Below are 17,830 nucleotides of genomic sequence, written 5' to 3' on the forward strand. Positions count from 1 at the left end.
ATAATAATAATAATAATGATGGCATTTAAGCGCTTACTATGTGCAGAGCACTGTTCAGAATATCCACCCCAATGCTTAAAACAGTGCTTGGTGCTTAGTAAGCGCTTAACAGATACCATCATTATTATCAGTGGTAGTAGTAGTAGATTCCCTCTACTAAAATCCAAAGGGGAGGGGGAAGGAATGGGAATGGAACCGGCGTCCCCCTGAAACTCCCACCCCTGCCCCCTCACCTCTAAGTGGTCATAATAATAATAATAATGATGACGGCATTTATTAAGCGCTTACTATGTGCAGAGCACTGTTCTAAGCGCTGGGGAGGTTACCAGGCGATCAGGTTGTCCCACAGGGGGGTCACAGTCTTAATCCCCATTTTACAGATGAGGCCCAGAGAATCAATCAATCAATCAATCGTATTTATTGAGCGCTTACTATGTGCAGAGCACTGTACTAAGCGCTTGGGAAGTACAAATTGGCAACACATAGAGACAGTCCCTACCCAACAGTGGGCTCACAGTCTAACACTTCTCACAGAGAAGTGAAGTGACTTGCCCAAAGTCACCCAGCTGACAATTGGCGGAGCCGGGATTTGAACCCATGACCTCCGACTCCAAAGCCCGGGCTCTTTCCACTGGGCCACGCTGCTTCTCATACCGAGCAATCGCCCGCACGTGGGGCTCGGCGGTCAGGGATCCGCATGAGTCTATCAAGGCTGGCGCTGCTTTGAAGACCCTCCCCCTTCCCCGGCCCCCCAAGACCCCAAGCACACCCCTGGTTTGCCTATCACCCCCACAAAGCAAGCCCAAGGAGGAGCAGCATGGCATAATAATTATTATTATTATTATTCTGGTACTTGCTAAGTGCTTACTACGTGCCAAGCACTGTTCTAAGCGCATAGTGGAAGGATCCTGGGCCTCGGAGGCGGAGGATCTGGGGTTTCATCCCTGTGCTGTGTTTCTTTCCTCATCTGTAAATTGTGGATAAGCCCTGAATCAATCAATCAATCAATCAATCGTATTTATTGAGCGCTTACTGTGTGCAGAGCACTGTACTAAGCGCTTGGGAAGTCCAAGTTGGCAACATATAGAGACAGTCCCTACCCAACAGTGGGCTCACAGTCTAGAAGGGACAGTCCTCCCTTCTACTTGGGACCATAAGCCCCTTATCATCATCATCATCATCATCATCATCAATCGTATTTATTGAGCGCTTACTGTCTGCAGAGCACTGTACTAAGCGCTTGGGAAGTACAAGTTGGCAACATATAGAGACGGTCCCTACCCAACAGTGGGCTCACAGTCTAGAACTGACAGTCCTCCCTTCTACTTGGGACCATAAGCCCCTTATCATCATCATCAATCGTATTTATTGAGCGCTTACTGTGTGCAGAGCACTGTACTAAGCGCTTGGGAAGTACAAGTTGGCAACATATAGAGACAGTCCCTACCCGACAGTGGGCTCACAGTCTAAAAGTGACAGTCCTCCCTGCCCCTTATGGGACCCAAACAGCAGTGTGGCTCAGTGGAAAGAGCTCGGGCTTTGGAGTCAGCGGTCTTGGGTTCAAATCCCAACTCCATCAATTGTCAGCTGGGTGACTTTGGGCAAGTCACTTCACTTCTCTGGGCCTCAGTTACCTCACCTGTAAAATGGGAATTAAGACCGTGAGCCCCCTGTGGGATAACCTGATCACCTTGTAACCTCCCCAGCGCTTAGAACGGTGCTTTGCACATAGTAAGCGCTTAACAAATGCTATTATTATTATTATTATTATTATTATTATTATCTCTGCACCCAAGCTGGCACATAGTACGGTGCTATTATTATTAGGAATTATTATTAATTCCTAATAGCACCGTAATTAATCCCCAATTATTAGGAAAGGGGCAGGAGTGGGCGAGTCTGAACTGTAGCCCTTTCAAAGCCCTCCACTAAATTATAAACTCCTTGAGGGCAGGGATGGTGTCTTCCAACTGCATTATAGGTTTAGACTGCAAGCTCATTATGGGCAAGGAACTTAGAAGCAGCGTGATGGCTCAGTGGAAAGAGCCCGGGCTTTGGAGTCAGGTCATGGGTTCAAATCCCGGCTCCGCCAACTGTCAGCTGTGTGGCTTTGGGCAAGTCATTTCACTTCTCTGGGCCTCAGTTCCCTCATCTGTAAAATGGGGATTAAAACTGTCCCCGTGGGACAACCTGATCACCTGGAAACCTCCCCAGCGCTTAAAGCAGTGCTTTGCACATAGTAAGCGCTTAACAAATACCATCATTTTAGAGAAGCAGCGTGGCTCAGTGGAAAGAGCACCAGCTTTGGAGTCAGAGGTCATGAGTTCAAATCCCAGCTCCGCCAACTGTCAGCTGTGTGACTTTGGGCAAATCACTTAACTTCTCTGTGCCTCAGTTACCTCGTCTGGAAAATGGGGATGAAGACTGTGAGCCCCCCGTGGGACAACCTGATCACCTTGTAAACTCCCCAGCGCTTAGAACAGTGCTTGGCACATAGTAAGCGCTTAATAAATGCCATCATCATTACTATTATTATTAAGTCTGTTAGACTGTACTCTCCCAAGCGCTTAATACAGTGCTCTGCACACAGTAAGCACTCAAGAGAAGCAGCGTGGCTCAGTGGAAAGAGCCCGGGCTTGAGAGTAAGAGGTCATGGGTTCAAATCCCAGCTCCACCAACTGTCAGCTGGGTGACTTTGGGCAAGTCACTTAACTTCTCTGGGCCTCAGTTACCTCATCTGTAAAATGGAGATTAAGACCGTGGGCCCCCCGTGGGACTGCCTGATAACCTTGTAACCTCCCCAGCGCTTAGAACAGTGCTTGGCACATAGTAAGCGCTTAATCATCATCAATCGCATTTATTGAGCGCTTACTGTGTGCAGAGCACTGGACTAAGCGCTTGGGAAGTACAAGTTGGCAACATATAGAGACGGTCCCTACCCAACAGTGGGCTCACAGTCTAAAATAATAATAATGATGGCTTAATAAATGCCATCGTCATTACTATTATTATTAAGTCTTAGACTGTACTCTCCCAAGCGCTTAATACAGTGCTCTGCACACAGTAAACACTCAAGAGAAGCAGCGTGGCTCAGTGGGAAGAGCCCGGGCTTGGGAGTCAGAGGTCATGGGTTCAAATCCCGGCTCCGCCAACTGTCAGCTGTGTGACTTTGGGCAAGTCACTTTATTTCTATTTATTTATTCTTTCTATTTATTCTATTTATTTTATTTTGTTAGTATGTTTGGTTTTGTTCTCTGTCTCCCCCTTTTAGACTGTGAGCCCACGGTTGGGTAGGGACTGTCTCTGTATGTTGCCAATTTGTACTTCCCAAGCGCTTAGTCCAGTGCTCTGCACATAGTAAGCGCTCAATAAATACGATTGATGATGATGATGAAGTCACTTCACTTTTCTGTGTCTCAGTTACTTCATCTGGAAAATGGGGATGAAGACTGTGAGCCCCCCGTGGGACAACCTGATCACCTTGTAACCTCCCCAGTGCTTAGAACAGTGCTTTGCACATAGTAAGCACTTAATAAATGCCATTATTAATAAATACCACTGATTGATGGATTGTACCCTCCCAAGCATTTAAGTATGGTGCTCTGCACACCATAACCGCTCAATATCACTGACTGACTCTTAAATCATCACCTCCTCCAAGCGGCACTCCCAGATTACTTGCCACCTCCCCAGTCAAGCCATTCCCAAACAACCTTTCCCTCTTGTCCGTATATTTTTATCGACTCACGCTTACTTAATACACATTCATTCACTCAGTTGTATTTATTGAGCGCTTACTGTTTACAGAGCACTGCACTAAGCGCTTGGGAGAGGACAATACAACAATAAACAGACACATTCCCTGCCCACAAGGAGTTTCCAATCTAGATAATAATAATAATGATGGGATTTATGAAGCGCTTACTATGTGCAAAGCACTGTTCTAAGCGCTGGGGGGTTACAAGGTGATCAGGTTGTCCCACGGGGGGCTCATAGTCAACCCCCATTTTCCAGATGAGGGAACTGAGGCCCAGAGAAGTTAAGTGACTTGCCCAAGGTCACACAGCTGACAATTGGCAGAGCCGGGATTTGAACCCACGACCACTGACTCCAAAGCCCGGGCTCTTTCCACTGAGCCACGCTGCTAGATGGGAGGAGGCAAACATTAATAGCCATTAATGACAGTTATGGACATAGTAAGCGCTTAATAAATGCCATCTTTATTTATTTTTTTTTATAAGGGCTGTGGGGCTGGGAGGGGGAAAGAACAAAGGGAGTGGGAGGAAAAAAAAATGATGGTATTTGTTAAGCGCTTACTACGTGCCAGGCACTGTTCTAAGCGCTGGGGTAGATTCAAGGTAATGAAGTTATCCCACGTTAGGGGGGATACAAGGTTGTCCCACGTGGGGGCTCACAGGCTTAATCCCCATTTTCCAGATGAGGAAACTGAGGCCCACAGGAGCGAAGTGACTTGCCCACACAGCTGACGAGCGGCGGATTCGGGATTAGACCGCACGCCTTCCGACTCCCAAGCCCGGGATCTTTCCACTAAGCCACGCTGCTTCTCAAAGGAGGGGCTTGGTCACGGCCTCCTGGGGGGGAGTAAATGTCAAGCGCTTAGTACAGTGCTCTGCACATAGTAAGCGCTCAATAAATACGATTGATGATGATCTGTCGGCTTCCAGGCCGGGGCAAGTTGTGGGCGGGGGGTCGGCGGCGAGACAGGCGAGACTGAGGCCCAGTGAGGAGGTTGACAGAGGAGCGAATAATTATAATAATAATAATAATGGCATTTGTTACGCACTTACTCTGTGCAAAGCACTGTTCTAAGCGCCGGGGGGATCAGGTTGTCCCACGTGGGGCTCACAGTCAATCCACGTTTTACAGATGAGGTAACTGAGGCTCAGAGAAGTGAAGCAACTTGCCCAAGGTCCCACAGCAGACATATGGCAGAGCCGGGATTCAAACCCACGACCTCTGACTCCGAAGCCCGGGCTCTTTCCACTGAGCCGCGCCGAAGTGTGCGGGCTGCGTTGGAATAGGACTGTAGCAAATGCTTTAACTGCGCTTCTCCTTAATTATCCTGTGTGCATCAACGTATATTCATTCGTTCAGTCGTATTTATTGAGCGCTTACTGTGTGCAGAGCACTGGGCTAAGCGCTTGGGAAGGACAAGATGGCAACATCTAGAGACGGTCCCTACCCAACAGCGGGCTCACGGTCTAGAAGGGGGAGACGGACAACAAAACATGTGGACAGGTGTCAAGTCGTCAGAATAAATAGAAATAAAGCTAGACGCGGAACAGAGGGGCTTAAGTTTGCTCTGAACGAGAGCTGCCTGTCCCATCATCGTCAATCGTATTTATTGAGCGCTTACTATGTGCACAGCACTGTACTAAGCGCTTGGGAAGTCCAAATTGGCAACATCTAGAGACAGTCCCTACCCAACAGTGGGCTCACAGTCTAAAAGGGGGAGACAGAGAACAAAACCAAACATACTAACAGAATAAAATAAATAGGATAGATATGTACAAGTAAAATAAATAAATAGAGTAATAAATATGTACAACCATATATACATATATACAGGTGCTGTGGGGAAGGGAAGGAGGTAAGATGTCCTATCTTCTTGTGCTGGCCACCTGAATGAAGTCTGTTCATTCAATCGTATTTGTTGAGCGCTTATTGCGCGCAGAGAACTATATCAAGACTGTGAGCCCACTGCTGGGTAGGGACTGTCTCTATATGTTGCCAACTTGGACTTCCCAAGCGCTTAGTCCAGTGCTCTGCACACAGTAAGCGCTCAATAAATACGATTGATGATGATATCAATAAGTTGGGAGAGTATGATACAACGGTAAACAGGTCCACTGCCTGCCCACAGTGAGCTTCCCTAGCTCCCAGCAGGGCCATTCAAGCTATAACTTATTTGAAAAGTGTTTTTTCACTCCCTGTGAAAAGCAGCGTGGCTCCATCAATCAATCGTATTTATTGAGCGCTTACTATGTGCGGAGCCCGGGCTCAGTGGAAAGAGCCCGGGCTCCGCAGCCATCACAGATGGAAAATCCGTACAAAGAACCTCTTAAGAAATGTAGCCCGTGTGGGATTCACGTCGACTACAAGAATATTCAGGTAAGGAACTTGATTTTTATTTTTTTTAATTTTAATTTTTATTTTCTACTGCCTCATTTGACCAGAAGGTTTGTGGACAGGATCATCATAATAATGATATGAACTGCAGTCTTTGTTAAGCGCTCAGTAGATGCTGAGCAGTGTACTAAGCGCTGGGGAAGATACAAGACCATTAGATCGGACGCCAACCCTGCCTTACGGTCTAAGGAGGAGGAAAAGCATGGACTGAATCCCCATTTTACAGAGGAGCAGCATAGCCCAGTGGCAAGAGCCCGGATTTGGGAGTCAGAGGTCGTGGGTTCTAATCCTGACTCCGCCACTAGTTTGCTGTGTGACTTTGGGCAAGTCACTTCACTTCCCTGGGCCTCAGTACTGGAAAATGGGGATTAAGTCTGTGAGCCCCCACGTGGGACAACCTGATTACCTTGTATCTACCCCAGCGCTTAGAACAGTGCTTGGCGCTTAACAAATACCATTAAAAAAAAAGATAAGGGAGCTGAGGCGCTTAACAAATACCATTAAAAAAAAGATAAGGGAGCTGAGGCCCAGATAATAATAATAATTTTGGTATTTGTTAAGTACTTCATTATGTACAGGCACTGTACTAAGTGCTGGAGCGGATACAAGGTTGGCACAGTCCCTGTCCCACACTGGGCACAAAGCCTGAAGCCCCATTTTACAGATGAGGTGACAGGCATAGGGAATAATTATAATAATGACGGTATTTGTTAAGCACTTACTATGTGCGAAGCACTGTTCTAAGCGCTGGGGGGGATGCAAGGTGATCAGGTTGTCCCACTTGGGGCTCACAGTCTTACTCCCCACTTTACAGATGAGGGAGCTGAGGCCCAGAGAAGTGAAGTGGCTTGCCCAAAGTCACACAGCTGACGGGTGGTGGAGCCGGGATTAGAACCCAGGACCTCTGACTCCCAGTAGAGTGACTTGCCCTAGGTCGTCCGGCAGGCAAGTGGCAGAGCCAGGCTTGGGACCCGGGTCTTCTGGTTCCCAGGCCCGGGTTTTTTTTTCCACACAGCTCCTCCGAAGGATCACCAATTTGCTTTCTTTTGCCGCATCGCACACACTGAAGGCACTCAGCAAATACTTGGGATCCCGATCTGATCCTAGGCAACGCCAACAGTGGGTCAGACCAATCATCATCAATCGTATTTATTGAGCGCTTACTATGTGCAGAGCACTGGACTAAGCGCTTGGGAAGTCCAAGTTGGCAACATATAGAGACGGTCCCTACCCAACAGCGGGCTCACAGTCTAAAAGGGGGAGACAGGGAACAAAACCAAACGTACTAACAAAATAAAACAAATAGAATAGATATGTACAAATAAAATAGAGTAATAAATCTGTACAAACATATATACATCTATACAGGTGCTGTGGGGAAGGGAAGGAGGTAAGATGGGGGGATGGAGAGGGGGACAAGGGGGAGAGGAAGGAAGGGGCTCAGTCTGGGAAGGCCTCCTGGAGGAGGGGAGCTCTCAGCAGGGCCTTGAAGGGAGGAAGAGAGCCAGCTTGCAGAGGGAGGCCATTCCAGGCCCGGGGGAGGACGTGGGCCGGGGGTCGATGGCGGGACAGGCGAGAGCGAGGTACGGTGAGATTAGCGGCGGAGGAGCGGAGGACGCGGGCTGGGCTGGAGAAGGACAGAAGGGAGGTGAGGTAGGAGGGGGTGAAGGGATGGATGGACAGCCTTGAAGCCCAGGGTGAGGAGTTTCTGCCTGATGCGCAGATTGTTTGGTAGCCATTGGAGGTTTTTGAGGAGGGGAGTAACATGCCCAGAGCGTTTCTGGACAAAGATAATCCGGGCAGCAGCATGAAGTATGGATTGAAGTGGAGAGAGGACACGAGGATGGGAGATCAGAGAGAAGACCAATGCGTCCATCCAAGCTACTTACAGAGCGCTTACTGCAGTACAGTCAACCGAGTCTAGCGACCAACCAGTGGTATTTATGGAGCACCTACTCTGTGCAGAGCACTGTACTAAGCGCTTGGGAGAGCCCAATACAACAGAGGTTGGGAGACACGGTCCCTGCCCACAGGGAGCGGACCGTCTAGAGGGGAGAGGCACATTAACAGAAATAAATAATTTACGGATCTGTGGGGCTGAGGGTGGGGTGAACATCAAGGGCTTAAATCAGTCAATCAATTGAATTTATTGAGCGCTTACTGTGTGCGGAGCACTGTACTAAGCGCTTGGGAAGTCCAAGTTGGCAACATATAGAGACGGTCCCTACCCAACAGTGGGCTCACAGTCTAGAAGGCTTAAAGAGGACAGATCGAAGCGTGCAGGGGACGCAGAAGGGAGAGAGAGTTGGGGAGAAAAGTGCTCTCCCTAGCCTTTAGTATGGTGTTCAATTCATTCATTCATTCAATCGTATTTACTGAGCACTTACTGTGTGCAAAGCGCTGGACTAAGCGCTTGGGAAGTCCAAGTTGGCAACATCTGGAGACGGTCCCTACCCAACAGCGGGCTCACAGTCTAGAAGGGGGAGACAGGGAACAAAACATATTAACAAACTAAAATAAACAGAATATGTACAAATAAACAGAGGACAATAAATACCACTGATCGATTGCCCCAGTCTTTCATGCTTGCAAAGGCCAAGGATAGCAAGTCATCATCATCATCAGTCGTATTTATTGAGCGCTTACTATGTGCAGAGCACTGTACTAAGCGCTTGGGAAGTCCAAATTGGCAACATATAGAGACGGTCCCCACCCAACAGTGGGCTCACAGTCTAAAAGGGGGAGACAGAGAACAAAACCAAACATACTAACAAAATAAAATAAATAGAATAGACATGTACAAATAAAATAGAGTAATAAATATGCACAAACATATATACATATATACAGGTGCTGTGGGGAAGGGAAGGAAGTAAGATGGGGGGGATGGAGAGGGGGGCGAGGGGGAGAGGAAGGAAGGGGCTCAGTCTGGGAAGGCCTCCTGGAGGAGGTGGGCTCTTTTGAGATGTATCTTACATCTCTCTCATAATAATAATAATAATAATAATAATAATAATAGAATTTATTAAGCACTTACTATGTGCAAAGCACTGTTCTAAGTGCTGGGGAGGTTACAAAGTGATCAGGTCATCCCACGGGGGGCTCACAGTCTTCATCCCCATTTTCCAGATGAGGTAACTGAGGCACAGAGAAGTGAAGTGACTCGCCCAAAGTCACCCAGCTGACAAGCGGCAGAGCCGGGATTTGAACCCCTGACCTCTGACTCCAGAGCCCGGGCTCTTTCCACTGAGCCACGCTGCTTCCCTCTCATGGCCATGGACTCCTTAAGCCTAATAAATGCCATCATCATTATTATTATTATTAAGACTGTGAGCCCCCCGTGGGACCACCTTGTAACCGCCCCAGCGCTTAGAACAGTGCTTTGCACATACTAAGCGCTTAATAAATGCCATTATTATTATTATTCTCATCCTCCCTCAGCCCCACAGCACTATCCTCTACTGTTTCCCCTATGTGTAATTTATTTTCATGTCTTTCTCCCCCTCGCAGGATGGCCGATGGAGAGTTTCCAGTCGTCTACCAGTCTCGGCTCCGGGAGGGAGAGTCAAGCAGAGGCCTAACCCTTCCATTCCCAGCTTGGGTAGTGGTTGGCGAGGGGCAGGCCATCTGGTCCAAGTTGAAGCCCACCCGTGCTGGGCGGCAGCGGTGCGGGAGAGGGTCGAGGGCGGAGACTCGATTTACGGCGCGGAAGGCGGCAGGGGTGGACCACTTCTGGATTTTGACCAAGAAAACTCGACGGATCCACCACCAGAACCATCGCAGGTGGAGAGCGGGGCGTTCTGGGAGGGATCATCATCATCATCATCATCAATCGTATTTATCGAGCGCTTACTGTGTGCAGAGCACTGGACTAAGCGCTTGAGAAGTACAAGTTGGTAACATATAGAGACAGTCCCTACCCAGCAGTGGGCTCACAGTCTAAAAGGGGGAGACAGAGAACGAAACCAAACACAGACGTGTCCGTGGAGCCGCTGTGGGTCGCGGACGACCCGATGGCGTGAGACAAGACAAGCCTGTAAATAATAATTTTGGTAGTTGTTAAGCGCTCATTATGTGCCGAGCACCGCTCTAAGCGCCGGGTAGATATAAGGTAAACAGGCTGTCCCACACGGAGCTCACAGTCTTCATCCCCATTTTCCAGATGAGGGAACTGAGGCACAGAGAAGTTAAGTGACTTGCCCGTAGTCACACAGCTGATAAGTGGGAGAGCCGGAATTAGAACCCACGACCTCGGACTCCCAAGCCCGGGCTCTTTCCGCTGAGCCACGCTGCTTCTCTACACTCCTTGTGGGTGGGGATCGCGGTCTACGGACTATTGAACTCTACTTTTCCAAGTGCTTAATTCATTCATTCAATCGTATTTGAGCGCTTACTGTGGGCAGAGCACTGTACTAAGCGCTTAATGCAGTGCCAAGCACTCAAATATCATCAATTGACTGACTGCTCTCCTCTTTCTCCATTATTCACATCCCTTTCCCGATAGTACCGTCGGCTCTTTTGAAGCTGAGATCGTGTCTCCTAATTCTGCTGTACTCTCCCCAAGTGCTTAGTACAATGATCTGCACGTAATTACAATAACACATAATGATCTGTACATAATTATAATAACAATGATATTTGTTAAGCGCTTACTACATTCTAAGCGCTGGGGTAGATACAAGTTAATCAGGTTGTCCCACGTGGGGCTCACAGTCTTATTCCTAATAATAATAATAATAATAATGGCATTTATTAAGCACTTACTATGTGCAAAAGCACTGTTCTATGCACTAGGGAGGTTACAAGGTGATCAGGTTGTCCCACGGGGGGCTCACGGTCTTAATCCCCATTTTACAGATGAGGCAACTGAGGCCCAGAGAAGTGAAGTGACTTGCCCAAAGTCACACAGCTGACAACTGGCGGAGCTGGGATCTGAACCCGTGACCTGTGACTCCCAAGCCCGTGGTCTTTCCATTGAGCCCCGCTGCATTCCCCATTTTACAGATGAGGGAATGGAGGCACAGAAAACTGAAGTGACTTGCCCCACGTCACACAGGCGATACTTCATTCAATCGAATTTATTGATACGTGGCGGTGCCGGGATTAGAACCCACGACCTCTGACACCCAAGCCCGTGCTCTTAATAATAATAATGGTGTTTATGAAGCGCTTACCATGTGCAAAGCACCGCTCTAAGAACTGGGGAGGTTACAAGGTGATCAAGTTGTCCCACGGGGGCTCACAGTCTTAATCCCCATTTTCCAGATGAGGTAACTGAGGTCCAGAGAAGCGACTTGCCCGAAGTCACACAGCTGACAGTTGGTGGAGCCGGGATAATAATAACGTTGGTATTTGTTAAGCGCTTACTATGTGCAAAGCACTGTTCTAAGCACTGGGGGGAACACAAGGAGATGAGGTTGTCCCATGTGGGGCTCACAGTCTTAATCCCCGTTTTCCAGATGAGGTCACTGAGGTCCAGAGAAGCGACTTGCCCAAAGTCCCACAGCTGACAGTTGGTGGAGCCGGGATAATAATAATGTTGGTATTTGTTAAGCGCTTACTATGTGCAAAGCACTGTTCTAAGCACTGGGGGGAACACAAGGAGATGAGGTTGCCCCATGTGGGGCTCACAGTCTTAATCCCCGTTTTACAGATGAGGGAACTGAGGCACAGAGAAGTGAAGTGACTTGCCCAAGGTCACACAGTAGACATGTGGGGGAGGCGGGATCCGAACCCATGACCTCCGACTCCCAAGCCCGCGCTCTTTCCACTGAGCCACACTGCTTCTCTGACTCCGAAGCCCGGGCTCTTGTCACTAAGCCACGCTGCACGTAGAATAGTAGGCGTAACTATGGCATTTGTTAAGCACTTACTACATCCAAGCCCTGTCCTAAGCACTGGGATAAATGAGATAATCAGGTCAGACACGAGTCCCTGCCCGCGCGGGGCTCCTTCCCTCTTACTCTCCCTTCTGCATCATCGCTGCGCCTGGATCTGCCCCCTGTAAGCACTTGCTATTCCCCTCAACCTCAGCCACAAGACAAAAAGCCACATCCGCGATTTATTTTAACATCTGTCTCCTGCTCTAATCTGTTAAGCTCCTTACAGGCAGGGAATGTACCTACCAACCCTTCGGCACGGGACTCCCCGCGACGCTTAGATCGGATCGGTGCCCTGCACGGAGTCGGCGCTCCATAGATACCACAAATTGACTGAAGTAGTGGCTCAAATCAATCAATCAATCAATCAATCCTATTTATTGAGCGCTTACTATGTGCAGAGCACTATACTAAGCGCTTGGGAAGTACAAATTGGCAACACATAGAGACAGTCCCTACCCAACAGTGGGCTCACAGTCTAAAAGGGGGAGACAGAGAACAGAACCAAACATACCAACAAAATTAAATAAATAGGATAAAAGTGTACAAGTAAAATAAATAAATGAATAAATAAATAGAGTAATAAATATGTACAACCATATATACATATATACAGGTGCTGTGGGGAAGGGAAGGAGGTAAGATGGGGGGATGGAGAGGGGGACGAGGGGGAGAGGAAGGAAGGGGCTCAGTCTGGGAAGGCCTCCTGGAGGAGGGGAGCTCTCAGCAGGGCCTTGAAGGGAGGAAGAGAGCGAGCTTGGCGGAGGGGCAGAGGGAGGCCATTCCAGGCCCGGGGGATGACGTGGGCCGGGGGTCGATGGCGGGACAGGCGAGAGCGAGGTACAGTGAGGAGTTTAGCGGTGGCAGAGGAGCGGAGGGTGCGGGCTGGGCTGGAGAAGGACAGAAGGGAGGTGAGGTAGGAGGGGGCCAGGGGATGGACAGCCTTGAAGCCCAGGGTGAGGAGTTTCTGCCTGATGCGCAGATTGATTGGTAGCCACTGGAGATTTTTGAGGAGGGGAGTAATATGCTCAGAGCGTTTCTGGACAAAGATAATCCGGGCAGCAGCATGAAGTATGGATTGAAGTGGAGAGAGACACGAGGACATCACCGCTTGAATAATTTGGGCCCCAAGGACGGGCTTGGTGGGCCTAGGGGCGGTGATAAATTTCCCGCCGCTCCTGGCCGCCGTGTGACGGTGGTGTTTCTGCGTGGGAGACCTGGAGACCCCCTAACCAGAGACCCCAACCCCAGGGCTGACGGACAGACGGCCTCCTCCCCTCAACAGGTGGGCACAGGGAGAGGGAGATCGAATTAGTCCCCGCCCCACACTCTTTGCTGTGCTTCAGCTCCAACAGTGTTTAGGCCTAAAACCAATCCACACTTTCTCGGCCGTGTGACGGTGGTGTTTCTGCGTGGGAGACCTGGAGACCCCCTAACCAGAGACCCCAACCCCAGGGCTGACGGACAGACGGCCTCCTCCCCTCAACAGATGGGCACAGGGAGAGGGAGATCGAATTAGTCCCCGCCCCACACGCTTTGCTGTGCTTCAGCTCCAACAGCGTTTAGGCCTAAAACCAATCCACACTTTCTCGGCCGTGTGACGGTGGTGTTTCTGCGTGGGAGACCTGGAGACCCCCTAACCAGAGACCCCAACCCCAGGGCTGACGGACAGATGGCCTCCTCCCCTCAACAGATGAGCACAGGGAGAGGGAGATCGAATTAGTCCCCGCCCCACACTCTTTGCTGTGCTCCAGCTCCAACAGTGTTTAGGCCTAAAACCAATCCACACTTTCTCGGCCGTGTGACGGTGGTGTTTCTGCGTGGGAGACCTGGAGACCCCCTAACCAGAGACCCCAACCAGAGGGCTGACGGACAGACGGCCTCCTCCCCTCAACAGATGAGCACAGGGAGAGGGAGATCGAATTAGTCCCCGCCCCACACTCTTTGCTGTGCTTCAGCTCCAACAGTGTTAGGCCTAAAACCAATCCACACTTTCTCGGCCGTGTGACGGTGGTGTTTCTGCGTGGGAGACCTGGAGACCCCCTAACCAGAGACCCCAACCCCAGGGCCGACGGACAGACCGCCTCCTCCCCTCAACAGGTGGGCACAGGGAGAGGGAGAGGGAGATTGAATTAGTCCGCGCCCCACACTCTTAGCTGTACTTCAGCTCCAACAGTGTTTAGGCCTAAAACCAATCCACATTTTCTCGGCTGGGTCAACGTCACGGCGGAGGCTCCTCGAGGGGGAAGGGACTGGGTCTCTGTCTCTCCCTCTGGAGCTTCTCTACCGCTGGGTTTCTGCCCGCCGACGGGATTGCCGTTAAGAGAATTAAGACCCCATTCGGCCATCTGGATTGGGGTCCTCGAGGTGCCATTCACACGCCTGCTGCTCGCTAACTCGCTATGGCTTCAGGAGCCCGGTAAGTCCGGCACAGACCCGTTACACGAAATGACATCCTTTCTCTAAAGGGGCTCGGCGCGATCCGGCCCCGGCGGTCCCAACTCTACCTCAAGTTTCCCAGAAGCGTTAAGGTCCTGGAGGCAGAGCAGGGATCGGGCCGGGACCGGGAAGATGGGAGCATCGCCTGAGCTGAGCATGCCTCTCCTTTCCCACACCATCCCCTCCCATCTCCCCAAGGGGAAGGGGGGGACTGTGGGCAGGGAATGGGAATGGGAATGCTTATTTTTGTATTGTACTCTCCCAAGCGATTAGTACAGTGGTGTCCTTGTAGTAGCGCTCTGCGTACAGTGAGTGCTCAATACATACAATTGAGTGATTGAATGAATGGGCGGGGACCGGGAGGATGGGAGCATCTTCTGAGCCGAACCCACCCCTCCTTTCCCTCAGCCACCTACTGCCCGTCTCATCATCATCATCATCATCATCAATCGTATTGATTGAGCACTTATTACGTGCAGAGCACTGTACTAAGTGCTTGGGAAGTACAAATTGGCAACATATAGAGACAGTCCCTACCCAACAGTGGGCTCACAGTCTAAAAGGGGGAGACAGAGAACAAAACCACACTAACAAAATAAATAGAATAGATATGTACAAGTAAAATAAATAGAGTAATAAATATGTACAAACCTATATACATATATACAGGTGCTGTGGGGAAGGGAAGGAGGTAAGATGGGGGGATGGAGAGGGGGATGAGGGGGAGAGGAAGGAAGGGGCTCAGTCTGGGAAGGCCTCCTGGAGGAGGTGAGCTCTCAGCAGGGCCTTGAAGGGAGGAAGAGAGCGAGCTTGGCGGAGGGGCAGAGGGAGGGCATTCCAGGCCCGGGGGATGACGTGGGCCGGGGGTCGATGGCGGGACAGGCGAGAACGAGGTACGGGGAGGAGATTAGCGGCGGAGGAGTGGAGGGTGCGGGCTGGGCTGGAGAAGGACAGAAGGGAGGTGAGGTAGGAGGGGGCCAAGGGATGGACAGCCTTGAAGCCCAGTCTCACCCTCCTGGGGCCCATCGGTTCCACGACGCTCGCCCTCCTCCCACGGAGACTTCTGCGGAGGAGCCCGATCGCCTCTCCGGGTTACCACGAGCCCAACTCGGGGCTCGCCCAAGCGCTGCAGGGGCGAGGGAGTCGCCGACCCAGCCCTCCGAGGCTCAAAACCGTGACCGCGGAGCCCTGAGCTCGATGCCCGCCCTCCAGCTGCCCCTCCTCTCCCCCCTCCCCGGGAGGCCGGCAGCGCCTTCTGCTTGCAACCGTCCCTCGGGCGACGCGTGCGAGCCTCTCCTCCCTCGGAGAAACGCGTGCCAGCCTCTCCTCTCCGACCGGAATCCAATCAATCAATCCACGGTATTCGGTGGGCGCTTACCGCGCGCAGAGACTGGCCTAAGCACTTGGGAGAGGAGAAGGGGAACGCCCTCGGCAGGCACGTTCCCTGCCCACCAGGAGCTTACGGTCTAGAAGGGATCCCGGCCGATTCCCAAGCCCGGGGCTTCCAACCCCAGCGGGCAGCAGCCAGGGACCGGCTCCTTGGCAGTTCCAGGGGTTAGCCAGGAAGACCTCACCATCCTCAGGCCGGCCCTCTCCGGGGAAGGCCCCGCAGAGACTCCCACCCGGCAGGTTACCGCTCAGAGACCGGCCGGGGGGTCTCGGCTGAGGACACGGAGCTCTTTCTCGGCACGGCGGCTGGGTCTTCCTAAACGGGAACTTTGGGAGGTAGACAAAAGAAAGGAGGAAACGCGTCGGCAGAGAAGGAGACAGAAAGAAACAGAGAGACGGAGAATCAGAATCGCCGCCCAGCGCTACAGCCGGCTTTCGGGTCTCCAGGTTCCAAGTCCCAGACCCAACCCGGTCCCCTCCGAGGCTTTCCACGATCGAACCGGCTGAATTTCATCCCTTGCCCTCTTCAGACGAGCTGGACGGGTTACAGTGGCGGGTCCCAGGAGGGGGAGGAAGCCCGACGACCCCCGAGCCGGAGCCGAGCGCGCTGGGGACAAGGCCCGCCCGCCTGCCCCGCCTGTACCGGGAGGTTGAGGGGTTCCTGGCGACGCGACCGCCTGAGAGTGAGGAAGGGAGAGGGAAGGAGACAGAGAGAGAAAAAGAGAGGGATCTGCTCATCCTTCTCCCTGGAACACCAGAATGGGGGTCCGGGGGATGCGCCACGGTGTCGGAAATCGGCTCGGCGGGCACGACCCTGGGCGAGGCCACCCCATCGAGGCCGGGCGAGGCCACAGAGCCCCGCAGCTGCGGTGTCCCGGTCTCCCTCCCCGCCCCAACATTGGACACGGTGGTCTCGGAGGCTACGAACGCCTCTGCCCACTGACAAGGGTGCCACGCTTCCTCCAAGCACCGGACGTTTGGATTTGTTTTAACATTACTTAAGTGCGAACTAGGTACTGGGGTAGATACAAGATAACCAAGTTGGACGGTCCCCGTCCCACATAGGGCTCACACTCAGGGGGAGGGAGGAGAGGATTCAATCCCCGTTTTACAGAGGCGGCAACCGAGGCGCGGAAGTGATTTGCCCTGGGTCACGCAGCAGGCAAGCGGCACGGCCGGGATAAGCATCCAGGTCTTCTGACTGCTGGGCCCCAGCCCCGCCGCTTCTCTCCTGTTGGCTCAACCACAACCTCTCGCCCTCCCCGCTCCAAACCCAAAGCCTCCCTCCTCTGGCTGCAGCGACCGGCGCCCTCCGTCCATCCGTCCGTCCATCCGGTCCCGTCTCCCTCTCCCTGCCGGCTCCACCTCTGCAGGGGCCCGGCCAAGACCGCGGCTCCCCGGTGCGCCCGCCCGATCCGACGGGACCGGCAGGGCAGCAGGGCTTCGAGGAAGCCCCACGGGAGGTCTCGAGGCGAAACACCACATCTTTGGGGGGGTTGAGGAGGGGAGACGTTTCCCCCGCGTCGCCGGCCCCGCCCGCCGCGTCCCATCCCACCGGCGAAGCCCCGTCGGACGCCGCGCTTCCAGGCAGGGTCCTCGTCCCCTTGGGTCCGCTACACCGGCCGCGTCCAGAGTCCGACGCCAAGTAAAGGACGGTCGGCGCCCCGCGGCCCCCAAGTCCTCCCGGGTCCGGCGCGGTACCCGCACGAAGCGCCCACTGCCCCAGACAATCCCTCCGGAGGGAACAGGGGAGAATCGATCGGCACCCGCTTCCCCGGGAGAAGAGAGGCCTGCGGGTTTGGGGGGGAGAAGGGGAAGACGGGGGAGAAAACAACTCGATTTCCATCCGTCAATTCCCCCCCGGATCTCCAGAGCCAAGGCACCAGGCACCGTTACGTCTTCCGGGTCCTCCGCAGCTGTGAGTGCAATCAAGACAACGACAACCGTGTTTCCAAACTGCAAATCGCCCCGAG

Source organism: Tachyglossus aculeatus, chromosome 22, assembly GCF_015852505.1.
Source record: "Tachyglossus aculeatus isolate mTacAcu1 chromosome 22, mTacAcu1.pri, whole genome shotgun sequence".
Classification (NCBI taxonomy): domain Eukaryota; kingdom Metazoa; phylum Chordata; class Mammalia; order Monotremata; family Tachyglossidae; genus Tachyglossus; species Tachyglossus aculeatus.